Raw genomic sequence first — 27,778 nt, forward strand, 5'->3', positions numbered from 1 at the left:
AATCCCATTTACAATTGCAACAAAAAGAATAAAATACCTAGGAATAAACTTAACCAAAGAGGTGAAAGATCTGTATGCTGAAAACTATAAAACATTGCTGAAAGATATTGAAGAAGACACAAAGAAATAGAAAGATATTCTGTTCTCTTGGATTAGAAGAATTAAGATAGTTAAGATGTCCATACTTCCTAAAGCAATCTATAGATTCACTGCAATCCCTATCAAAGTTCCAACAACATTTTTCACAGAAATAAAACAAAGAATCCTAAAATTTATATGGAACAACAAAAGACCCTGAATAGCCAAAAGAATCCTGAGAAAAAAGAACAAAGCTGGAGGTATCACACTCCCTGATTTCAAAATATACTGCAAAGCTATAGTAACCAAAACAGCATGGCACTGGCACAAAAACAGACACACAGATTAATGGAATAGAATCAAGAGCCCAGAAATAAACCCACACATATTGGACAGCTAATTTTTGACAAAGGAGCCAAGAACATACAATGGAGAAAGGAAAGTCTCTTCAATAAATGGTGTTGTGGGGCCGGCCCAGTGGTGCAAGTGGTTGGGTGCGCGTGCTCTGCTGCGGCGGCCTGGGGTTCACCCGTTCAGATCCCGGGCATGGACTGACGCACTTCTTGTCAAGCCATGCTGTGGCGGCGTCCCATATAAAGTGGAGGAAGATGGGCATGGATGTTGGCCCAAGGCTAGTCTTCTGCAGCAAAAAGAGGAGGATTGGCAGATGTTAGCTCAGGGCCAAACTTCCTCACAAAAAAATAAATAAATAAAAATAAATGGTGTTGGGAAAACTGGATAACCACAGGCAAAAAAACCAAAGTAGACCGTTATCTTACACCATACACAAAAATTAACTCAAAATGGATTAAAGACTTGAATGTAAGACCTGAAACTTCTAGAAGAAAACATAGGCAGTACACTCTTCGACATCAGTCTTAGCAACATATTCTCAAGCACCATATCTAACCAGGCAAGAGAAACAATAGAAAAAATAAACAAATGGGACTACATCAAACTAAAAAGCTTCTGCACAACAAAGGAAACCATCAACAAAACAAAAAGACAACCTAACAATTGGGAGAAGATATTTGCAAACCAATATCTGATAAGGGCTTAATCTCCAAAATATATAAAGAACTCATACATCTCAACAATAAAAAATACTAACAACTCACTTAAAAAATTGACAAAAGACCTGAACAGACATTTCTCCAAAGAAGATATACAGATGGCCAAGAGGGACATGAAAAGATGCTCAACATCACTAACTATCAGGGAAATGCAAATCAAAACTACAATGAGATATCACCTCACACCCGTCAGAATGGCTATAATTCACGAGACAAGAAACAAGTGTTGGAGAGGATGTGGAGAGAAGGGAACTCTCATACACTGCTGGTGGGAATGCAAACTGATGCAGCCACTATGGAAAACAGTATGGAGATTCCTCAAAATATTAAGGATAGAACTACCATACAGGGCCGGCCCCGTGGCTTAACGGTTGAGTGCGTGCGCTCCGCTGCTGGTGGCCCGGGTTCAGATCCCGGGCGCACACCAACGCGTCGCTTCTCTGGCCATGCTAAGGCCGCGTCCCACATACAGCAACTAGAAGGATGTGCAGCTATGACATACAACTATCTACTGGGGCTTTGGAGGGAAAAAATAAAAAAAAAAAAAAGAACTACCATACAATCCAGCCATTCCACTGCTGGGTATTTATCCAAAGAACATAAAACGCCAATTCATAAAGATACATGCACCCCTGTGTTCATTGCAGCGTTATTCACAATAGCCAAGACTTGGAAGCAACCTAAATGCCCATCAAGGGATGAATGGATGAAGAAGATGTGGTATATATACACAACGGAATACTACTCAGCCATAAGAAACAATGAAATCCAGCCATTTGTGACAACATGGATGGACATTGAGAGTATTATGCCAAGTGAAATAAGTCAGAGGGAGAAGGTCAAATACTGTATAATCTCACTCATAAGTAGTAGATAAAAACAACAACAAACAAACATGTAGAGACAGAGATTGGATTGGTGGTTACCAGAGGGGAAGAGCAGAGGGAAGAGAGCGAAAAGGATGATTAGGCACATGTGTGTGGTGATGGATTGTAATTAGTATTTGGGTGGTGAACATGAGAACATGATGTAATCTATGCAGAAATAGAAGTATAATGATGTACACCTGAAATTTATACAATGTTGTAAACCAATGTTACCATAATGAAAAAAAATTGATATCTTAAAAAAAATAAATAAATAAAGGTCAATGGACTAAATGCTCCAATTAAAAGGCATAGGGTGGCTGATTGGATGAAAAAACAAGACCTATACATATGCTGCACACAAGAGACACACTGCAGACCTAAAGACACTCACAAACTGAAACTGAAGGGATGGAAAAAGATACTCCACGCAAATGGCAAAGAAAAGAAAGTGGGGGTAGCAATACTCATATCAGACAAAATAGACTTTAAAACAAAAACTGTAACAAGAGACAAAGAAGGGCACTAAATAATGATCAAGGGAACAATCCAAGAAGAGGATATAACACTTGCAAATATCTGTGTACCCAATGTAGGAGCACCTAAATATATAAAGCACTTATTAACAGACATATAAAGACAAATATACAGTAACAAATAATAGTAGGGGACTTTAACACTCCACTTATACCAACGGATAGATCATCCAAACATAAGATAAATAAGGAAACATTGGCCTTAAAGGACACACTAGAACAGATGGACCCTGTAGATATATACAGAACCTTCCATCCAAAAACTGAAGAATACACATTCTTTTCAAATGCACATGCAACATTCTCCAGGATTGATCACATATTAGGCCACAAAACAAGTCTCCGTAAATTTAAGAAGATTGAAATAATACCAAGCATCTTTTCTGACCACAACGATATGAAACTAGAAATCAACTATAGGAAGAAAATCAGAAAAGTCACAAATATGTGGAGCTTGAACAAAATGCTACTGAACAACGATTGGGTCAATGAAGAAATCAAAGGAGAAATCAAAAAATACCTGGAGACAAATGAAAATGAAAATGCATGTCAGAATTTATGGGATACAGCAAAAGAGGTCCTAAGAGGAAAGTTTATAGCAATACAGGCCTATCTCAACAAACCAGAAAAATCTCAAATAAACAAACAATGCACCTAAAGGAACTGGAAAAATATGAACAGACAAAGCCTAAAATCAGTAGAAGAAGGGAAATTATAAAAATCAGAGCAGAAATAAATGAAATAGAGACTAAAAAAAATAGAAAAATTAATGAAACAAAGAGCTGGTTCTTGAAAGATAAACAAGACTGACAAACCTTTAACTAGACTCACGAAGAAAAAAAGAGAGAAGGCTCAAATAAGCAAAGTTCAGAAATGAAAGACAAGAAATTACAACAGACACCTCTGAAATACAAAAAATTATAAGAGAATACTATGAAAAGCTATATGCCAACAAATTGGACCATCTGGAAGAAATGGATACATTCGTAGAATCATACAACCTTCCAAAACTGGATCAAGAAAAAATAGAGAATTTGAATAGACCAATCACCAGTAAGGAGATCGAAAGAGTAATCACAAACCTCCCCCAAAATAAAAGTCCAGGACCAGACGCCTTCCCTGGTGAATTCTACCAAACATTCAAAGAAGACTTAATACCTATCCTTCTCAAGCTCTTCCAAAAAATTGAGCAGTGGGGGGAGGAAGGTCCCTAACTCATTCTATGGAGCCGACATTACCCTGAAACCAAAACCAGACAAAGAAAACACAAAAAAAAAGAAAATTACAGGACAATATCACTGAGAACATTCACGCCAAAATCCTCAACAAAATGCTAGCAAAATGAATACAACAATATATTAGAAAGATTATATACCATGATCAGGTGGGATTTATTCCAGGTATGCAGGGATGGTTCAACATTCCCAAATCAATCAACGTGATACACCACATTAATAAAATGAAGACTAAAAATCACATGATCATCTCAATAGACACAGAGAAAGCATTTGACAAGATACAGCATCCATTTATGATAAAAACTCTGAAAATGGTTGGGTATAGAAGGAAAGTACCTCAACATAATAAAGCCCATATAGGACACACCCACAGCTAATATCATCCTCTATGGTGAAAAACTGAAAGCTATCCCTCTAAGAACAGGAATCAGACAAGGATGCCCACTCTCACCACTCCTATTTAACATAGTATTGGAAGTCCTAGCCAGAGCAATCAGTCAAGAAAAAGAAATAAAAGGGATCCAAATCAGAAAGGAAGACGTGAAACTGTCACTATTTGCAGATGACATGATTTTATATATAGAAAACCCTAAAGAATCCACCAAAAAAATTTTAGAAGTAATAAACAAATATGTTAAAGTTGCAGGATACCAACTCAACATACAAAAATCAGTTGCATTTCTATACACTAACAATGAACTAGCAGAAAGAGAAATTAATAATACAATCCCATTTACAATTGCAACAAAAAGAATAAAATACCTAGGAATAAACTTAACCAAACAGGTGAAAGATGTGTACACTGAAAACTATGAAACATTGCTGAAAGAAATTGAAGAAGACACAAAGAAATGGAAAGATATTCCGTGCTCTCGGATTGGAAGAATTAACATACTTAAGATGTCCATGCTTCCTAAAGCAATCTAAAGATTCAACGCAACCCCTATCAAATTTCCAACAACACTTTTCACAGAAATACAACAAAGAGGCCTAAAATTTATATGAAACAACAAAAGACCCTGAATAGCTAAAGGAATCCTGAGAAAAAAGAACAAAGCTGGAGCTATCACACTCCCTGATTTCAAAATATACTACAAACCTATAGTAACCAAAACAGCATGGTACTGGCACAAAAACAGACACACAGATCAATGGAACAGAATCGAAAGCCCGGAAATAAACCCAAACATCTATGGACAACTAATCTTTGACAAAGGAGCCAAGAACATACAATGGAGAAAGGAAAGTCTCTTCAACAAATGGTTTTGGGAAAACTGGACAGCCACATGCAAAAAAATGAAAGTAGACCCTTACCTTACACCATATACACAAATGAACTCAAAATGGATTAAAGACTTTAATGTAAGACCTGAAACCATGAACTTATAGAAGAAAACATAGGCAGTACACACTTTGACATCGGTCTTAGATGCATATTTTCAAGCACCATCAGGCAAGAGAAACAATAGAAAAAATAAACAAATGGGACTACATCAAACTAAAAAGCTTCTGCACAGCAAAGGAAACCATCAATAAAAAGAAAAGACAATCTAACAATTGGGAGAAGATATTTGCAAACCATACATCTGATAAGGGGTTAATCTCCAAAATATATAAAGAACACATGCATCTCAACAACAAAAAATCTAACAACCCGATTAAAAAATGGGCAAAAGACCTGAACAGACATTTCTCCAAAGAAGATATACAGATGGCCAACAGGCTTATGAAAAGTTGTTCAACGTCATTAGCCATCAGGGAAATGCAAATCAAAACTTCAATGAGATATCACCTCACGCCTGTCAGAATGGCTATAATTAACAAGACAGGAAACAACAAGTGTTGGAGAGGATGTGGAGAGAAGGGAACTCTCATACACTGCTGGTGGGAGTGCAAACTGGTGCAGTCACTATGGAAAACAGTATGGAGAGTCCCCCCAAAATTAAGAATAGCACTACCATATGATCCAGCTATTCCACTGCTGGGTATTTATCCAAAGAACTTGAAAACACCAATGCATAAAGAAACATGCACCCCTGTGTTCGTTGCAGCATTGTCACAATAGCCAAGACTTGGAAGCAGCCTAAGTGCCCATCCAGAGACAAACGGATAAAGAAGTTGTGGTATATATACACAATGGAATACTACTCAGCCATAAGAAACGATAAAATCCAGCCATTTGTGACAACATGGATGGACATGGAGGGTATTAGACAAAGTGAAATAAGTCAGAGGGAGAAGGTCAAATACCACATGATCTCACTCATTAAGTAGTAGATAAAAACAACAACAAACACATGGAGACAGAGATTGGATTGGTGGTTACCAGAGTGGAAGAGGGGAGGGAGGACGGCAAAAGGGATGATTAGGCACATGTGTGTGGTGATGGATTGTAATTTGTATTTGGGTGGTGAACATGAGAACATGATGTAATCCATGCAGAAATAGAAGTATAATGATGTACACCTGAAATTTATGCAATGTTATAAACCAATGTTACCACAATAAACAAAAAAATTAAAAAATAAAAAAAAGACTCCCTTCCTTACATATCCCTGGATTTGAAAGGGGTGGAGCTTTCTTCTATTCAAGAGCAGAGGTGCCCTAGGCTTCCTCAAGGCTATAGGTTGACCATAAATTACCTGCTCATGAGGTCAGAGTCAGCCCAGTGGAGTCATTTTCCAAAGGGTCCAGAGGCAATACAGCTATAGCAGATAACCACAAATATAGTCTCGAACAATCAGTGCCATTACTAGGAAAAACAAGTTTGAAGTATGAGATAAGGACAAAAATGAAAGTATTGAAAAGTCAGAAGTGTCCAGAATGAGATATGAAGTATGAGCAAGGTGAGGAAAGTGGTCCAGAACTAACTCTGTCAATGGTATGTGCTGATGTTCCCCTTTCATATGGTGCATAGGATATGTTGCAAAGATAGATATGAGAGCTCAAGAGAACCACCAAGCTCAAATCCCTTTTGGAGTGAGATGGAGTCTAGAAAATAAGTAGAGCCTACTTAAACACATTCGTTACTTCACTCTCAGGCTTTTGCTTGGCTAGCTGGGGCTGGAGCTGGTTTGGTTCCTTGGAAGTTTGCAAGGCATTGTGAGGGGTGCTTAAGAGGAGATCTGGGCTCTTATGACCATCCCTCTGTCCCATATACCTCCACTGGAGTCTATTCAATAAACGTGGAAGTCCAGAGTCCCCGGTAACCATATACTTTGGCTCTCAATTCCTGAGGGTTTGGAGTGTACAGGGGTCTAAGTGGACTGGGCCTAGTAAAGACTAGTGAAAGACTGGATGGATGTACACAGAATGAGGGCTGAAGGCAGAAAACAATGGGATTTATTCAGTCACTCAACAAATATTGAGTATCCTCTGTGTGCCAAGCACTGTTGAGGTGTTAGGGATATTGAGAAAGAAGGACAGTAAACAAATAGACAAATAAACAGATATATAAAGTTATGTATGTAACATAACTAAATAAAAATAGAATAGGGCAACGTAACTGAGATCGATGGCAGGGAAACTATTTCAGATTGGGTCATTCCTAGAGGAAGTGGTATTTGATCAGAGGCCTAAATTAAGTGAGGGAGGAAGCCATGTGAACATCTTGGGGAAGTTTGTTCCAGTCCAAGTAAACAGCAATTGCAAAGGCACTGAGGCAGAAAAATGAGCTTGATCCTTTCAAGGAAAGTAAGACAAAGCTGACTGAGCAAGAGAGAGAGAGAGAGAGGATTGGAGAATTAGGCAGGGTCCAGATCGCAAAGGGCCCTGTGGGCCATGGGAGAACTTGAGTTTTATTTTAAATGTAATTTTAAGAAGCCATAACATGCAGGGTATTAACTAAGAAAGTGACATAATAAGGTTAAAAAATTTTAAAAGAGCATTCTGGCTGCTGTGGGAGAAAGTATTATAGGGGGCCAAGAGTAAAAGAAGGGAGCTCAGTTAAGAGACTACTACTGGTGAGAGATAATGGTGGCCTGTACTAGGGTGGTAGCAGTGGAGATGGTGAGAAGTGGTCAGATTCAGGACATATTCTGAAGTAAAGCTGATAGGTGTTGCTGTTGGATTGGATTAGGAGCTTGAGGGAAAGAGAGAATTCAAAGATGTCTCTGGTCTGAGAAACTGAGTGAATAGTGGCATCACTTATCATTGGGATAGGCTGGGGGAGAAACATGTTTAAGGTTGGAGAAATAGGAGCTGTTTTTTTTAACACAGTTGTGATGCCTACTAGATATCCAAATGGAGCTATCAAGTGTACAGTTAGATATCCAACTCTGGAGCTTAGTGGAGAGGGTCAGAGCTAGAGACATAAATCTGGGAGTCATCAGTGCATAGATATTGAAAGACATGAAACTAGATGAGATCAGCCAGGGAGTGAATGTAGAAAAAAGAAGTCTGAAAACTGAATCCTGAGTCACTCTAACATTTTGAGATCAGAAAGAGAATTTGGAGCAATCAAAGGGGACTGAGAAAAGGTGGGCAGTGAGAAGGGAAGAAAACCAAGAGAGTGTGATTTCTCATAAGCCAAGCAAAGCAAGTGTTTCAAGGGAGACAAAGTACTGAACTGTGTCAAATGTTTCTAAATCCATTGGATTTAGCAAGATGGTCTTGTGGACCTTAACAAAAGCCTGAGAAAAGGGTTAAAGAAAGAATTAGAGATGAGAAAGTGGAGCCAGAAATTACAGACAGTTCTTTGTTGTGCTTCACCACAGAGGATAGCAGCGAATTGGGGAGCAGTTGGCAGTGGACATGGAGTACAGAGAAGCATATTGATAAGCTGATGGGACTGATCCAGAAGACAGGAAAATATTGATGAATTCAAGAGAAAGAGAGGGTCTATTTACAGAAGCAAGGTCCTTGAATAGGCAGGAGGGACTGAGGTCCAGTTCACAGTGGAGGGATAGACTTGTGAGAGTGGCATAGTGAGTACATCCTTTGTATTCAAAGGAAAGGCAGAGAGTATGAGCACAGATGTCAGGAAAGTGATTGATCTGGTTGTTGGAAGGTGAGCTACTTCTCTTCTGATTGCTTCTCTTTAGCCAAAAAATAAGAAGTGAGGTTATCGCTAAGAGTAGGGAGAGGGAAAGGCGTTGGAGTTTTGAGGAGAGAGGAAAAGGTGTGAAATGGTGATCTAGAAGAATCAGAGAGTGAATGGCTAGGAACATGTTGTTTGATTGTCAGGAAACTTAAGGGGCTCAAGTATTGTGGTCATGAATTTAAAGTGAGACCATTCAACATAGCTTTATTTTCCCTCCAGCCATGTTTAGCTATTTGAGTGCAAGCATGGAGAAAGGGGAGAGTTTGGTTGAATTAGGGCACAGTGGAGGTTTTGGGGGGTCAGAGAGGTGTGGGAGCTGGAGTTGTGTTAGAGAATGTACAAAGCCAAGCAAATAGTGACAGTTTCACTTCTTCCTTTCCAATTTGGATCCCTTTTATTTCTTTCTCTTGCCTGATTGGAAGGGGCGGGGGAGGAGGGTGAAAGGGATAATTCGGTACATGTGTGTGGTGATGGGTTGTAATTACTATTTTGGTGGTGAACATGATGTAGTCCATGCAGAAATAGAAGTACAATGATGTACACCTGAAAAAAATAAATAAATAAAAGACGAGTAAAAAAAAAAAAAAAAAGCCAAGCAAAGAGAATGGTCCAGGTGATAATGGCCGGCTTGAATTTCCTTCTTGTGGTAACTCAGATAAGCAGAAAAGTAAGGCATGAGGGGTAGCTAATTCTGATGGTCTTTTAAAGAGTAGGTGGTCTCTCTGGCCTTCTTCCTATTCCTCAACCACAGCACACTTATTCAGATCTCAGGTTGTTTGGCACTTGCTGTCCTCTCTCCTGGAAGACTCTTCTCCCATGGCTTGCCACGTCGCTGCATTCAGGACGTCATTCAAATGTCAGCATCTCAGAGAAGCCTTCTCTGACCACTGTTTCCAAAATAGCACCCCCCTTCAAGTCATAATCTATCTCTTTACTCTGCTTTATTTTTCTTCCCAGCACTTATGCCCATCTGACACATCTTTACTTAATTATTCATTTATTGTGTCTCTCCCATTACCAGAGTGTCCTGCTACATGAGAAATGAGAGAGGGACTTTGTTTTGTTTACTGTTGTATCCCCAGTGCCTAGCACAGCATCTGCCACATATTTAGTGCTCAATTAACATTTGTGGAATAAATAAATGAATGATCAGTTCTTATTATAGCCTCCTTCTTTGGATTGGTCTCTTGAGGTGGGTGGTATTGTGACAGCCTGAAGCCAGGTATCTACAAGGAGCTGAAGGAACCCTGTGGACCCCCTTATACACTGCTGTGAGTAGAGCTGAGGCAGCAGTGAGAGTGGCTAATGATTTCAGAGATCTGGAATGGTGCCAGAAACAGGTCCTCCTAGTTTGCATGAGGGTTGCTTTTGGAAAGGTGAGGTAGAATGTGGGGCAGGAGGAAAAAAATATCAGCTTCCCAGCATACCCACCTCCCCATTCCACTAAGCAGTATTCAATGGTAGATGAGCATCTTGCATGGTGTCATGGGCAACCTGGAGTTCTCACAGGCTATTGACCTGGCAGTACTGAGTGTGCAGGCAAATAGCAGAGATAGCATCTTTCCTCACTGAAATGGTTAGGGGTTCTAGGTAGAGGTGTTTAAGATGTCAAACTTGGTCATCAGGGAGGTCAGAGGGCTCAAGAGTCCTGTGTGTGGCAGGTAGAATGCCAGGGCATTTGAGGGCCTGGTTCAACATACTTCATCTGACGATTTATCTGAAGGAGATAAGCAGTGGACAGTAGAATGGTAGTTGGAGACCCTGGAAAAGGTACTAGATGGATGGGTTATTGATTTAACACAGTGCGGCAGTGCTAGTCAAGGAGTTGGAGTGTCTCCTGCAGGCACCAGACAGTGGGGCAGCAGATAATGGAACTGAAGTGGCAGGGCAGGAAGTAGACTATTTTAGTCAGGTCATCTGCCCCACAGCAAATGTGGCATTGTAGCCCTGGGAAAGGAGGGATAAAAGTATAAGACAAAGTCTCATGTTACTGTTTCCAAGGGATTTTCCCCAGTCTATCCTTGTTCCTGCATGTTTTTTGTGTCCCTCAGAACACTGGGCCAGATGCACCCCTTCCAGAAACCTCAACAAGCAGTTTGATTGTCAAGCTGTCAGGGTGGCAGTGAGGCCTGGGCAGAACACCCTTGCTGGGATCTCGAATGCTGTGCTGGTGTAGGAGTGTGCCATGAAATCTGCCAAAGCAGAGTAATCCTGAGGCTCTGCCAGACCCTGATCATCCTGGGTGTTGAGTTGTTGCTGCCTCCTAACAGGGCCTGTCAGTTCGATATGAGGCAGGGGATTCAAAATATCACCAAATGAAGAATTTCCTAAGGTGGGAGGGACAGTATCTGATTTCTCTCAGTTTTTGGTTGGTACCAGGATTACTCAGACCAGGGGCTCATTCGAGCCAGGTTCTGAGTGAAACAGAGTACCTTAGAAATAGACAATCACTCCTCGGTCCAGAGGGCCACAAAGGATAATAGTCACAAGGCCCTAGAATTTGACTGGAGTACTGCATAGGTTAGAGGACATGTATTAATCAGAGTAACACTAGCTACTGTAACAAACAACTCCTACATCCCAGGGGCTTAGTACAATAGAAGTTTATTTGTCCCTCAAGTCAGTCTGTTGAAGAGTCTGCGACTCTTCTCCAAGTGGTGACTCAAGAACCCAGCTGTTTCCATCTTGTGGCTCTACCACCTTATGCTTTTAAGGCCACTCTAGTGTTCCAGCAGCAGATGGAGACCTGAGAGTGTGAAGAATCACATACACATTACTCAAACATGTTGGCCCTGAAATGATACACATCACATCCAGTCATACTGGCAAGAACTAGTCAAATGACCTTGCCTAGATGTGGGTAGGGCTGGGAAATGGCTGGGAAGCCCCTTCTCAAAAACAACTCTACGCTATGGAAGAAAAGCCTGAACCTGTGGTCGCCAGCTAGCGCTCTCTGCAACAAGATAGCCCAAGGTATATGAACTGTCCCAGTCCAACTTGAAATGCTGCCTTTCACTAGCTCTTCTCTTGCATACAAAGATAAATGGCCCACTGAGTTCAAATTTTGCAAATTCCTGGATCTACTGGAACTGTACAGTAGGATGCAATTGAGCAGAAGCAGGTAGTGATCCCACTCTGCCACTGAATCAAAGTGCTTCTTGTCTTCTTTTTCATAAATAATAAGAATGTCAACAGGAGGATCTGAGTGCCAGATAACCTCACACACAAGTTTTGCTTGAGATACTCCCTGAATCTCAAGATTCTGATTTTGAAATGGTACCTCTTTTGCAAGAGCTCAAGACCCTCAGGTGAGATTAATGGGGTAGTTGTAGTTACTTTGTAGAGCAGCTAGTCTCCTTCCCTCTCAGATAATTCTTTTCTAAGATGCCTATTTGCCTAGTGAGGAAGACTGGACAGCCACTGATGTTACCCACAGGTTGCCCTAGGTGAAGGACACTGCAGGAATCTTCTGAGTCGTGGATGCTTGAATTATTGACAGCACCCACGGCTCTGTATGGTTCCTATCTTGACATTCAAGGGTAAGCATGGTTTCATGGGCTCCTTCCAGCAGGAGATGTCTGTTTATCTTATCCGTTCAGATTTGCTGTAGTTTCAGGAAGGTTGCCTAGCTAAGTCTCTTGAAACGGTTTGGTTTAAAAAGTGAAATGTGGAATGCCAGAGTTCACCCTGGCCTGTATCTACAGGTGGGGCCCAGACAGTGGGGTGCTAGTAAATGCAGAACAGATGGCTCTCCTGAAAAATAGACTTGATGATTTCCATAGTGCAAATACTCCCACTATGGCTGACTCCAAGCTATCAATGTTATGCCACTGAACGCAGAGTTGAGGAGAGATGCACAGTAATACACAATTATATACGTTTAGTATTTCCAACATACAGAGTATGGGGACAAAATAACTTCAAGAGTGTAGATATGAGTAAAAGGTAGTAAAATAATTAGGAAGTGTGTAGTTTTGAGCATTTATTACCTATATTTTAACATAATGTATTTAATAGTAAGTTTATATAATTTAATTTTTAATAATGACCGTAATTAATAACCAGCAAGCAAAATTATTGAAAATTTAGCAGTCAGATCTTGTGAGCTGCTACAAGCTGGCTCTAACACACCACTGCTCTCAGCCCTCTCACCCCTGTACCATGGTTAGCCAATCGGGGTAGAGAGAGGAAAAGAAGAGTGAGCCTGGAAATGAACCATTTCCTTTTCCCAGTGGACTAAGAAATTTCCCAGCAGGGATAACAGCGTTCCCAGGACAAAGCACAAAACCTGTCCCAGGGATAAGCACAATTGTGCATGCTGGTGGCATGTATGCCCAAAAGCAGACTTTAGGGGGACACAGCCTAAATAGCGTTGTGAACTCATTCTCAGCCTCGAGAGTGATTCATGTAAGAGCCTGAGTCATGAGTTGTACTGGATGGCCCACACACACACACTGAGTCCCCAGTTTAGCCAGGCTTTCATACTAATGGTGGAGTGGCTTGGAAACTCCTAGAATTGTCCTCCCTTGGTATCATCATTCTAAGACAGGACCTATCCTATCTTAGAATCCTATGCTGGTTAATCCATTCCATTGGAAAAGGTAGAAAACAGATGTGTTGATGTCTCCTGCCCAAGGCAGCAGAAGTTTGGACATCACCTCTCTGTTCCCTACCACCCTCACACACAAAGAGCTGCCAGAAACCACACAGAATATTTTAAGAAAATGGTTGTCAGCCTGCCTAGACAGAAGTCTAATATATCAAATATGTCACTTGTTCATCCTCTCTGAGAACTGTGAGACCTAGTTGTCCATGAAGCTTTTCAATTGCACGAGGAAGCATATTTCACCTAAAACCACTTGGGCAGAAGCAGTAAGAGCACAGTGATAGTGCGGGAGTGGGGACGCAAGGAGGGAGGAGGGAACCTTCCCTCAATACCATCTTAACCAGGTGTAAGAACTCTCTCATACTGCAAGTTCTTCTATGGTTATATAGAAGGTACCCCTGGGGTCAAGGGCTCATGGCCTGGCACTTACTTCCTGCTTCTCTACATTCTTGATAGTCTCCCACTATACCCCACCTCCTCAACTCAGTCCCTGTATCAGTTATCTATTACTGGGTAATAAATTACCACCAAAACTTAGTAGCTTAAAACAACAAATATATTATCTCATAGTTTCTGTGGGTCAGAAATTAAGGAGCAGCTTACCTGGGAGGTTCTGACTCAGGGTCTCTAATGTGACTGCAGTCAGGATATTGGCAGGGGCTGCTGTCACCTGAAATGCTTGCGTGGGGTTGGAGGATCCACTTTCAGGATGGCTCAGTCACGTGGCTGTTGGCAGGAGTCCTCAGTTCCTCACTACATGGGCCTCTCCATAGGCTACTTGAGTGCCATCATGACATGGCAACTGACTTACCCCAGAGTGAGTGATCCAATACAGAGGAAAGTGTACTGATTTTTTATGACCTAGTCTCTGAAATCACAGAGTCACCTCTGCTTTATTCTATGCATTAGAAGCAAGTCATAAATGAATATCTCTACCTTATTCATTAGAAGAAAGACATTACAAGCATCTCACCCTCAAGGGGAGGCGAATTAGGCTCTTTAAAGAAATGAGTGGCAAAGAATTTGTAGACATATTTCAAAACTACCACAGCTCTCCCACTGCCCACAAATTATTGATATTCCTCTCAGATGCAAATTACACTCACCCCTCCCAAGGCACCCAAAAGTCTTATCCAATTATAGCCCCAACTTGAAGTCCCAAATCTCATCATCTAAATCAGGTCCAGGCATACTTGAGGCTCCCCGATTGTAGTTCATTAGCTATAGCTACTTAAGTACATTTCCTCTCAACTTGATTATCTGTGAAATAAAGAGACAAGTTATCTGTCCCACACACACCTAACATACAATGGTGAGAAAGCACAGGATAACCTCTACAGATGTTACTCTACAAAAAAAGGGGGAAATAGGAGGCACAAAGGAGTCACTGCTTCATAAACAATTCTGAAATCTACCTGGGAAAATTATGGAAGTTCCTTGATTAGGACTCAGTGCTACTCCTGTCGGGGAATAATTCTCCATAGCTCTTGGCTCTGCCCCCTTGGGCTCTTGGTTCCACCTTCTGGGTCATCTTTCTTTTTCCATGAAACATAGTTTGTGTTTGCAGCTGAAGAGTTTTCACAGATTTCATGCTGACATTAGAGTTTTGGGGCTCCAAAAGTCTCTTCATTTTGCAGTGACTGTGTCCCTTTCAGTCCAAGCTGAAAGTGTTTCTGTAAATATAATTATCTTTAAAACTTTGTGAGGCTTGCATGAATCTTATTAATGTTTACTCTATTACACCAAAGACTCACCCCAAAATATCTTTAAGCCTTTCCTAAAATTGGGCTTCTGCTGAGACTACTAAGGGAGGGTACCCTTAAGCTTCTTAGAAGTCCTATTGCCTGACTGAACATCTCTCTAAGACATGATCTTGGATCTTTCTGAGGTGTTAATAAAGGATTTTACAGTCACATCTTCGGCTTTACCTTTAGCCCATGCTTTCCTGAGAGTACCCTGGATGTGATCTTTGCTCCAAAGCCACTTCTTAATTTTAGCGTTAGCAACCATTTGGAGGATATAAGAATCTTCAAAACCAGCACATCCAGACTCCTTTTTGTTTAACCGTCCTTCTTTTAGCTTATATCTCTCCTTTCACATTATACTATAAGCAGCAAGAAGAAATCAGGCAGTACCTTCAACATTTTAGCTGGACATTATCTTAGCTAGATCATCCAGTTCATTGGATACATTTTTCTACTTTCCAAATAATTTAAGGTGACAGTGTTGCTAGACTTTCTGCCACTACATAACAAAGATCTCCCTTCCTTCATTTTCCAATAACATATTTCTTACTTCTATTTAAACCCTCACTGGCAGCATCCTCAAAGTTCAGACTTCTACTAACAATCTGTTCAAGAAATATTAGCCTTTCATGAACACTCTCCTCAAATTCCCTCCAGTTTTTGCCTGATTCTCAAGCTGCTTCCACATTTTTGGATAATTATTATGATAGCATCCCACTTCCAGGTACAAAAATCTGTATTAGTTATCTATTGCTGCATAACAAATTATCCCCCCAAACTCAATGGCTTAAAACAAAAAACATTTATTACCTCAAAATTTCTGCAGGTCAGGAATTTGGGAGTGGCTCTTCTGGGAACATTGACTCAGGGTCTCTCACATGGCTGTAGACAGGATATAAGCAAGGCTGCAGTCATCTGAAGGCTTGAATAGTGATAAAGGATCTACTACTAAAATGGCTCGCTCACATGGCTGTTGGCAGAGCCGTCAGTTACTCACATGGGCCTCTCCTTAGGCTGTTTGAGTGTCCTGATGACATGGCAACTAACTTCTCCCAGAATAACTGATCCATAAGAGAAAGCTCAGAAGAAGCCATAGTGCCTTTTATGATTTAGTTTCTGAAACTGCACACTGTTACTATTGATTTATGCTATTCATTAGAAGCAAGTCCTACAGGGGAGGGGATTTAGGTTCCACCTTTTGGAGGGAAGAGTATCAAAGAATTTGTGGACATATTTTTAAATTATCATACTCCTCCTTTGCTCCCAGCATGTCATGGTTGGGGCAGGTGGGCAGAGTACTCTAACTTAAGCAAGAAAAAAGGAAGGCTCAGAGAAATTAAGTGGCTTGACTGATACTCCAAAATAGTTCTCATGAATTAGCAGGGCCTTCAACCTAGGAATGGCCAGAGATGGCCAAAATAGAGGTGAAGACAAAGGAGTCAGACAATTCTATGTCTTTGGAAAATGATGCTGTACAACACCTTCTATCTTCTCACCCAGAAAATAACTCATCTTTACTATATGCCAGCTTTTACTACATGCCAGTCACCACGATAAGTGCTTTACATGCATTAGCTAAAGTAAGATTCACAAAACCCTATGAAGTAAACACTTTATCATATCCAGTTTACAGGTATGGAATCTGTGGCTCAGAATAAGGAAGAAGGAAGTAATATGATCACAGAGCTACTGGCAGAAAAGCCAAGATTCAAACCAAGGTTTGTCTAACAACTAGACTGCTTTAAACAACACACAAGGTGAAAAGTTTCCATCTTATAGATCCAAGAGAAGTTTGAGTAAAGATGTAGGATATCTGTGCTTAGCCTAACCAGCAGTAATATTATCTATGTATTTTAAGAAAATATTGCTTTAAAAGAGCAAAAACTATCATTTATTGAGCACCTGTTATTTTCTAGATGCCTAACTCATGAAAGTTCATTTCATCTTCACAACAGATATGTGAGGTAAGTATAATTAGCCCATTTTACAGATGTAGAAACACATTTTACAGATGAGGTAGCACAGAGAGAGGAAATGACTTGTTCAAAATGGCACAAATAACATAGTCATGTGTGTTTCCCAAGCCTGGGTACATGTCAGTGATTTTTACGAGCTCCATATAGCCCTACGGCTTACTGAGGCATTGGAAGGTGCTTAACCTCACCTCAGACAGAGGTGATCCTCACGTTTTTCTCCAGTTGACATAGTGAGCTTCTACACAACATTTCATTTGAATCAAGGGCATCTTGGTTTAAAAAGAGGAAAAAACATAATGCTATTGTCAAGTACAACATAAGGCTTTCTTTGAGTCTTCAGGCTTATGAAAACTTTGCATTTACAGTTCATTCATTCTCTTCTTTTCATTTCTAACATCATCTTTAGGTAGAAATGTGACAAATATTCTAAAGTAAAGACATTAAACATGAGATTAAGGAAGCCCAGGTCTTCAGTGAGTAATCCAGATGGTATTTTATCAGTAATATAAGAATTTTTAGTCTGTGCTTATGACACTGGAATAACATCATTGTGTCTCTTTCAAAAATATAATAATCATTTGAAGTAATAATTTTAAAAATAATAATTAGGAATTCTGGTTCTGGGTAAGTAAGCACACTTTACACTGTCTCTCCTATTAAATGCAGCTATAAAACATGGTGGAATGAATGGAGCAGATAACTGAGGGCTCTGAAAAGTAAATAGCAGCAGAAGGCTTGAGAAAGAAAATTGGAACTTGAAGTACCACTACCAGTGGCAATGAGTTTACTATTTTCTTCCCTCCAATATCCCCTAGTCTGAATTCAATACAGCACAAAACCCAGAAATAAGCATTAGTGTAGATAGAATTCCAGGAAAAGCCCTCTAGTTCTGGTGCAAGGAGGTGAAAAGGGGTCCCCTAATGCTCAGAAACAGTGCAGGATTGCTGGGAAGATGGTGGCATAGGAAGACTCTGAACTCACCTCCTCCTATGGACACAAGAAATTTACACCTACCCTTGGAACAATTACCCTTGAGAACCGAAAATTGGATAAAAAGAACCCCCAGAACAAGGGACAGTGCTGATTGAGGTAGAAGAGGTAGAAATTCCTTCCAGGAGAGGAAAAAGCCACATTCTAGCTGTGGTGCTTCACAGACAGGAGCAATCTTAAGGTACAAAGCATTCCCTGGAGGAGTGGGGGATCTGAGCAGGAGAGGTTTGTCACAATAAGCAGCTTTTGGACTCTGAACTACTGAGATGAGTGTCATAATATCTGGCTTTCCTGGCTATTAAAAACAGGGAATACCCCCAGAAAAGCTATGGCACATAAGGGGGAAAAAAGCCTGATCTTAAAGGGCCCACACACAAAATCACTGGTTTTTGAAAGCAACCTAAAATCACCAAAAGAAAGATACACAGTTCTTTGGTGAAAAGATACATGTGATAGGCTCTGGGCACATCTCAGTGAGAGGATAGATCTCCCCAGGATGGGACCACCTCCCCAAGGACTGAGACACTGGTGGCAGCCATTACAGTGACCTAGTACAGGCATACTGACACAGAAGCTGGCAGACATCACTGGGGTTCTTTCCCTGGCCTTTTAGCACAGGGATCTGCCCCACCCACTAGAGCACTAATTTAATCCAGCTCAGCCAGGGCTGGCAGCCTGCCTAGAGACTGGACCCACCCAACAGCAAGTCCTCAGGCAGCTTGTGGGCCTACATAGGTGGGGCCTGTGGATCCTTGCAGTAGGGTAAGGGTGGCCACTTCAGTGGGTTGGGGGCATACACAAGGGGGAGGACTGCACTGACAGGGTGTGTGGGCCTGCAGGCAGTGGGGCTTGTCAGCTGCAGCAGACTTGTGCTATCAAACAGCCACATAGGGGATTGACTCCATCTTCTAATGCCCAAAAGAATTGTGTGCTGCCATGTGCGGGGCTGGACCCACCCAGATGCATTACTGAGAGAGCAGACAACAGCCTTGCAGCCCAGAGGCCTACAGCAATTGTAAGCCCCTGAGCCTAGCAACCAGCCACGCTAGGGGCCTACTCACTTGACAGAAAAACTGCAGCAGGAATGTCCTATTAGACCTTGAAGCCAACTGTGCTGGGGCTCCACACGCCCAATAAAGTGACGGAAGGAACCACAGCAGCCGCATGCAGCTAAGAATTACAAATCAGTTGGCCAGGGGGACAGCCTAGCCTACCCATGCACCTGCAGCAAGAGCAACCCTACCACAACACAAGGACACATGTAGCCCACACAGGGGACACTCCTGGAACAGTTGGAACTGGTGACAAGAGGGAAGCACACTGCTGGGCATCATAAGGCATCTCTTACATAACACCACCTCTCCAAGATCAGGAGATATAGCTGATCTACCTAATACAAAGATATAAGCACAGATAAAGAGGAAAAATGAGGAGACAAAGGAATATGTTTCAAAAAGGGGAACAGGACAAATTGTCACAAAAAGAACAAAATGAAACAGAGATAAACAATTGAACTGATAAAAAGTTCAAACTAACAGTCATATGGATGCTCATTGATCTTGGGAGAAGAATCAATGCATTCAGTGAGAACTTCAACAAACAACTGGAAAATATAAAAAAAAATCAGAAATGAAGAATAAAATAATGGTAATGAAAAATTCACTAGAGGGAATCAATAGCAAATTAGATGATACAGAAGAATGGATCACGGAGCTAGATGAAAGACTAGAAGAAATCACCCAAGCTGAAAAAATGAAAGAAAAAGAATTGAAAAGAATGAGGGCAGTCTAAGGAACCTCTGGGACAACATCAAGTGCACTAACATCCATATTATAGGTGTCCCAGAAGGAGAAAAGAGAGACAAAGGGGCAGAGAATCTATCTGAAGAAATAATAGCTGAAAACTTTCCTAACCTAAGGAAGGAAACAGACATCCAGGTACAGGAAGCACAGAGACCACTAAACAAGATAAACCCAAAGAGGACCACATCAAGGCACATTATAATTAAAATGTCCAGAATTAAAGATAAAGAGAGAATCCAAAAAGCTACAAGAGAAAGGCAACAAGTTACATACAAAAGAAACCCCATAAGGCTATCAGCTGACTTCTCAGCAGAAACATTACAGGATAGAAGGGAGTGGCATAATATATTTGAAGTGCTAAAATGAAAAAACCTACAGCCAAGAATACTCTACCCAGTAAGATTATCTATCAGAATGGATGGAGAGATAAAGAGTTTCCCAGACAAGCAAAAACCAAAGGAGTTTTCCACCAATAAATAAGTCTTACAAGAAATGCTAAAGGGACTTATTTGAGTGGAAAAGAAAAGGCCACAAATAGGAATAAGAAAATTCCCCCAAAAAACACAAGAACAACAATGAAATCACTGGTAAAGGCAAATATACAGTAAAGGTAGCAGATCAACAACCTATGAAACTAATAGGAAGGTCAAAAGACAAAAGTACTAAAGCTACCTATTTCCATGATAAGAGGGTAACAGATACATATTCACAAAAAAGAGGTTAAATATGATCTCAAAAACATAAAATGTGGGAGGAGAGGAGTAAAACAGTAGAGCATTTAGAAAGACGTCAAACTTAAGAGACCATCAACTTAATATAGATTGCTATATTTATAGGTTATTATATACGAACATCATGGTAATCACAAACCAGAAACCTATAATAAATACACAAAAAATTATGAGAAAGGAACCCAAGCATAATACTAAAGAAAGCATTCAAACCACAAGGGAAGAGAGCAAGAGAAGAAGAAAGAAACAGAGAAGTACTACTAAAACACCCAGAAAAAAAGAAACAAAATCACAATAAGTACATACTTATCAATAGCTACTTTACACATCAATGAACTAAATGCTCCAATCAAAAGGAATAGGGTAGCTGACTGGATTAAAAAAAAAAAACAAGACTTACATATGTGCTGCATACAAGAGACACACTTAAACCTAAAGACACTCACAAACTGAAAGTGAAGAGGTGGAAAATGATACTCCATGCAAATGGCAATGAAAAGAAAGTTGGAGTAGCAATATTTATATCAGAAAAAATAGACTTTAAAACAATAACTGTAACAAGAGACAAAGAAGGGCACTACATAATGATAAAGGGATCAATCCAACAAGAGGATAAAACCCTTGTAAATATCTATGCACCCAACATAGGATCACCTAAATATATAAAGCAACCATTAACAGGCATGAAAGAAGAAATAGACAGTAACACAATAATAGTAGGTGACAGTACGTTCCCCTTACACCAACGGTTAGATCATCCAAAGAGAAGAACCTTGAAGGAAACGTTGGCCTTAAATGACACATTAGACCAGATAGACTTAGTAGATATTTAGAGAACATTCCATCCGAAAACTGCAGAATACACATTCTTTTCAAATGCACATGGAACGTTGTCCAGGATAGATCACATGTTAGGCCACAAAACAAGTCTCCATAAATTTAAGAAGATTGAAATACTACCAAACACCTTTTCTGACCACAGCAGTATGAAACTAGAAATTAACTACAGGAATAAAATCAGAAAAGTCACAAATATGTGGAGATTAAACAAAATGCCACTGAACGACGATTGGGTCAATGAAGAAATCAAAAGTGAAATCAAAAAATTTTCTGGAAGCAAATGAAAATGAAAACATGACATACCAAAATTTATGGGATACAGCAAAAGCAGTATTAAGAGAGACGTTAATAGCAATACAGGCATACCTCAACAAACAAGAAAAATCTCAAATAAACAATCTAACAGTGTACCTAAAGGATCTGGAAAAAGAAGAACAAACAAAGCCCCAAATCAGCAGAAGGAAAGAAATGATAAAAATCAGAGCATAAATAAATGAAATAGAGATTTCAAAAAAAGAAAGAAAAAGAAAAAAAATCAATGAAACTAAGAGCTGGTTCTTTGAAAAGATAAACAAAATTGAAAAACCTTTAGCTAGACTCATCAGGAAAAAAAGAGAAAATGTTCAAATAAATACAGTCAGAAAATAAAAGAGAAGAAATTACAATGGTTACCTCAGAAATACAAAAGATTATAAGAGAATACTATGAAAAGCTATACTCCAAAAAATTGGATAATCTAGAAGAAATGGATAAATTCTTAGAATCATACAACCTTCCAAAACAGAATCAAGAAGAAATAGAGAATCTGAATAGATCAATCACCAGTAAAGATATCAAAACAGTAATCAAACCCCCAGAAATAAAACTACAGGACCAGACAGCTTCCCTGGTGAATTCTTCCAAACAATCAAAGACTTAATACCTATCCTTCTCAAACTATTCCGAAAAATTGAGGAGGGAGGGAAGCTTCCTAACTCATTGTACAAGGCCAATATCACCCTGATACCAAAACCACAGAAGGAAAACACAAAAAAAGAAAATTATAGGCCAATATCACTGATGAATGTTGATGCAAAAACCCTCAACAAAATACTAGCAAATCAAATACAATACATTAAAAAGATCATACACCATGTTGAAGTGGGGTTTATTCCAGGGATGCAGGGATGGTTCAACATTCACAAATCAATCAACACGATACACCCTATTAACAAAATGAAGAATAAAAATCACATGATCATCTCAATAGATGCAGACAAAGCATTTGACAAGATACAGCATCCATTTACAATAAAACTCTGAATAAAATGGGTATAGAGGGAAAGTACCTCAACATAATAAAGGTCATATATGACAAACCCATAGCTAATATCATACTCAATGGAGAAAAGCTGAAAGCTATCCCTATAAGAACAGGAACAAGACAAGGATGCCACTTTTGCCACTCTTAACTAACATAGTATTGGAAGTCTTAGCCAGAGCGATCAGGCAAGAAAAAGAAATAAAAGGGATCCAAATTGGAAAGGAAGAAGTGAAACTGTCATAGTTGCAGGTGACTTGATTTTATATATAGACAACCCTAAGGAATCCAAGCTTTTAGAAATAATGAATACAGTAAAGTTGCAGGATAGAAAATCAACATACAAAAGTAAATTGCATTTCTATACACTAACAACGAAGTAGCAGAAAAACAAATTAAGAATCCAATACCATTTACATCTGCAACAAAAAATAAAATACCTAGGAATAAATGTAACCAAAGACGTGAAAGACCAGTACACTGAAAACTATAAAACATTGTTGAAAGAAATTGATGAGCATACAAAGAAATGGAAAGATATTCTGTGCTCTTGGATTGGAAGAATTAACATAGTTAAAATGTCCATACTTCCTAAAGCAATCTACAGATTCAATGTAATCCCTATCAAAGTTCCAACATTTTTCAAATAAATAGAACAAAGGATCCTAAAATTTATATAGAACAACAAAAGATGCCAAATAGCCAAAGGAATCCTGAGAAAAAGAACAAAGCTGGAGGTATCACACTGCCTGGCTTCAAAATATATGACAGAGCTATTGTAATCAAAACAGCATGGTACTGGCAGAAAAACATTCACACAGATGAATGGAACAGAATTGAGAGCCCATAAATAAAACCAGACATCCTTCAACAGCTAATTTTTCACAACTGAGCCAAGAGCATACAATGGAGAAAGGAAAGTCTCTTCAATAAACGGTTTTGGGAAAACTGGACAGCCACATGCAAAAGAATGAAAGTAGACCATTATCTTACACCATATGCAAAAATTAACTCAAAATGGATTAGATTTGAATGTAAGACCTGAAGCCATGAAACTTCTAGAAGAAAACATAGGCAGTATGCTGTTCAAAAACATCGGTCTTAGCAGCATATTTTGAAATACAATATCTGACCAGGCAAGGGAAACAATAGAAAAAATAAACAAATGGGACTACATCAGACTAGAAAGCTTCTGCACAGCAAAGGAAACCATTAACAAAATGAAAAGATAATGTAACAATTTGGAGAGGATATTTGCAAATTATATATCTGATAAGGGGTTAATATCCAAAATATATAGAGAACTCATACATCTCAATGACAAAAAAATGAACAACCCAATTAAAAAATGGACAAAAGATCTGAACAGACACTTTTCCAAAGAATATATACAGGTTACCAACAGGCACATGAAAAGATGTTCAACATCACTAATTATTAGGGAAATGCAAATCAAAACTACAATGAGATATCACCTCACGCCTGTCAGAATGGCTATAATTGACAGGAAATAACAAATGTTGGAGAGGATGTGGAGAAAAGGGAAATCCCATACACTGCTGGTGGGAATGCAAACTGGTGCAGTCACAATGGAAAACACTATGGAGATTTCTCAAAGAATTAAGAATAGAGGTACCATGTGATCCAGCTATTCCACTGCTGGGTATTTATCCAAAGAATATGAAAACATGAATGTGTAAAGATATACGCACCCTTACGTTCATTGCAGCATTATTTGCAATAGTCAAGTCTTGGAAACAACTTAGGTGCCCATCAAGGGATGAATGGATAAAAAAGATGTGGTATATATACACAATAGAATACTACTCAGCTATAAAAAAGATTAAATCTTGCCATTTGCAACAACATGGATGGAACTTGAGGGTATTATGCTAAGCAAAATAAGTCAGAGGGAGAAAGTCAAATACCATATGATCTTACTCATAAATAGAAGATAAAAACAACAACAACAAACACATAGAGACAGAGATTAGATTGGTGGTTACCAAAGGGGAAGGGAGAAGGAAGGAGAGCAAAAGGGGTGACTGGGCATATGTGTATGATGATGGACGGGAATTAGTCTTCGGGTGATGAACATGATGCAATCTAATAGAAATCAAAATATAATGATGTACACCTGAAATTTATATGTTATAAACCAATGTTACCTCAATAAAAAAAAAAAAAAAATATATATATATATATATATATATATATATATATATAAAAGAGACAGTACAAAAATCCCCCATTTCCTTTTTCTTCCTTCATTCTCATGTGCCCTAACCTCCTGTGCAGCTGTGGCAGTGGTGGCCACTGAAGCCAATAGGAGGCAAAATACCGAGGGAGGGAAATATTCCTCTCTAATCAGATGTATGGCAGTCCCAAACATATGAGGTGAACCCCTTTTGCATTTTTTCTCTCTGTCCTCCTGCCACTTGGCCTCAAATGTGGGCACAGTTACAGGAAGTGCCTGGCAGAGTAAAGTACCTAAAGTCTCAGCTTTCCAGCTGAAGGACCAAAAAGTAGAGCTACATAAAAGCAGAAAGTACCAGGGAGGATCATGGAGAGGAAGTAATTCAGAAAAGTGATCTTTAAAGCTGTTTATGAACTCCTGGGCTTTCACTTCATGTTGTATATGCATGGATCTGATCCAAAATAGCACACATAGATTTTGAGAACTGAAATAAGAGAGAGAACACTACCAATGTCCCAGATTGGCCACTAGGTGGAGCACACTTGGGCAGATCTGAATAGGATTGCAAAGCCTTTGAAAACTGAATGGACACTGAAACTGCAACCCATAGAAGGCTGGCCAGAATCCAACCAGTCAATTGTGTGCTAAAGCAAAAACTGTCAACATTTTCCTTAGGGTTTAAACAGAACGTAGAGTCTCATGAAATAATATTTAAAATGTCCAGGATACAATCCAAAATTACTTGGCATATGAAGAACTAGGAAAATCTCAACTTTCAAGGGAAAAGAATTAACAGACATCAACACTGAGATGACATAGATATTGGAAGTATCTGACAAATCATTTAAAGCAGCTATTATAAAACTCCTTTATAATAAGTCAATGCTAATACTCTGGAAACTAATTGAAAGCTAGAAATTTCAGCAAAGAAATAGAAGATATAAGTAAAACCAAATGGAAATTATTAGAACTGAAAAATAAAATAACTAAAATTTGAAACTTTTGGAATAGGCTCAATAGCAGAATAAAGATAACAGAGGAAAGCCTAAGTAAACTTGAAGACAGCATAGATTGATATAAATTATCCAATAGGACCAGGACACAAGTGAGGCAATCACTTCAGGCACAAAATTTAAAGGTGTACCAAAACACTCAGTAATAAAGATAAATAATATTTTGATGTAATAATTTTTAAAAATCAAATTTAAAGCAAAAACTCCATGATGAAAAAAATATCAAAGTTTTAAGCAAAGACGGGATTAGCAGAGTGCTATGCTGAGCCATATTGGAGCCTGAGGTGAAAGGCAAAACAGACAAAACTGATCCAATCTAAACCACACAGAAAAAAAATTGGAAAAAAATGAACAGAGTCTGAGGAAACTGTGGGATAATACCAAAAGGCCTAACGTTCCTGTCATCAGAATCTCAGAAGGAAAGAAGAAAGAGTAAAATGCAGAAAAATTTTTGAAAAAAATAATTGCTGCTCCAGTTCCACATGTAAGGAGCTTGGAAGTTGCCATTCCATCTTAACAACAAGTAAAAAGTTGAACAGATTGAAAAATTAACAAATCTTCTTGGACCCATAAGGGAGAGAAGGACACAGGGCAAACTGCTACCTCCAAGATTGGCGAGACAGACAAGCAAATACTGGGAGGCGTGGCTTACCAGAGCAGAGACTCAAGCAAAACTGCAGAGGGAACCAGTGCCATGGTATGAAAACCTGAACTGTTATTGATGGATTGCTGGAGGCTTAGTGCAGGCCACTCAGAGAGTTAAAAACTCCAGGGGGACCCAGTCATATGGAGGCCCCCACAATATTCTAAGATTTACCTCCAGGTGATCCACCAGATTACCACAGTAAATATTGCAGAAAAAATCCCCTCAGGCTTCCATCAGGGGGAAGGGGTAAGGAATCATTTTGAAATAGCCAGAATACTCTATTCTTAACAAGGCCTGCCCTCAGGGGAAACTAGTTAACCAGAGCCTAGCCTGCTAATGTATTACCAGGGCCCAACTGTCAGGGGAAGGGAAATACCTAAATCCAGCCCACTCTAACCATCCCATCCCACCTAAGGGGGTAGAAAAAACTGAGAAACACTTGTGGAGTTCATAGTCCAGAGGCATAGGCTCATTAAAAGACTGACACCTAATCATAGGACTATAGAATTCTTCCCCTCTCCTCATACCTCACCATACTACTAAAAGCCTATTTACAGTAATTTCTTTTACCAGGCACATCATGTCTGGCTATCAAGAAAAAATTACAAGGCATACCAAAAGGCAAAAAACACAATTTGAAGAGACAAAGCAAGCATCAGAACCATACATGGCAAGAATGTTGGAATTATCAGACCAGGAATGTAAAACAACTATGATTAATATGCTAAGGGCTCTAATGCATAAAATAGATAGCACGAAAGAACATATTGGCAATGTGAGGAGAGAGATGGAAATCCTAAAAAAGAGCCAAAAAGAAATCCTACAGATAAAAAACACTAACAGAAATGAAGAATGCCTTTAATGGGTTTATTATTACACTGGGCATGGCTGAGGAAAGAATTTCTGAGCTAAAGAATATATCAATAGAATCCTCAAATACAGAAAAGCAAAGAGAACAAAGACTAAAAAAAAAACAGAAAAGAATATCCAAGGACTATGGGATAGCTACATATGTGTAACATATGTGTAATAGGAATACCAGAGGGAGATAAAAGAGAAAGGAACAGAATAAATATTTGAAACAATAATGACAGAATTTC

The 27,778-nt window shown here is 39.4% G+C and overlaps 1 protein-coding gene across 2 annotated transcripts in view; it reads right to left on the reverse strand.

The window, feature by feature from the left end:
* Window positions 1–27,778, reverse strand: part of YIPF6 (Yip1 domain family member 6) — a 146,623-nt gene that overhangs the window by 61,127 nt on the left and 57,718 nt on the right. The window contains exons 7-8 of one of the 2 annotated variants that reach the window (XR_015550489.1): window positions 15,994–16,065; window positions 12,841–15,111 (exon numbers count right to left, since the gene is read on the reverse strand). The exons of the other annotated variant lie outside the window; for it this stretch is intronic. The gene's annotated coding sequence lies outside the window, so the exon portion shown is untranslated. Of the gene's footprint in view, window positions 1–12,840; window positions 15,112–15,993; window positions 16,066–27,778 lie in introns of those variants that run through there. 2 annotated transcript variants of the gene reach the window in all.

Source organism: Ceratotherium simum, chromosome X, assembly GCF_057802395.1.
Source record: "Ceratotherium simum simum isolate JZ-2026a chromosome X, ASM5780239v1, whole genome shotgun sequence".
NCBI classification, from domain to species: Eukaryota; Metazoa; Chordata; class Mammalia; order Perissodactyla; family Rhinocerotidae; genus Ceratotherium; species Ceratotherium simum.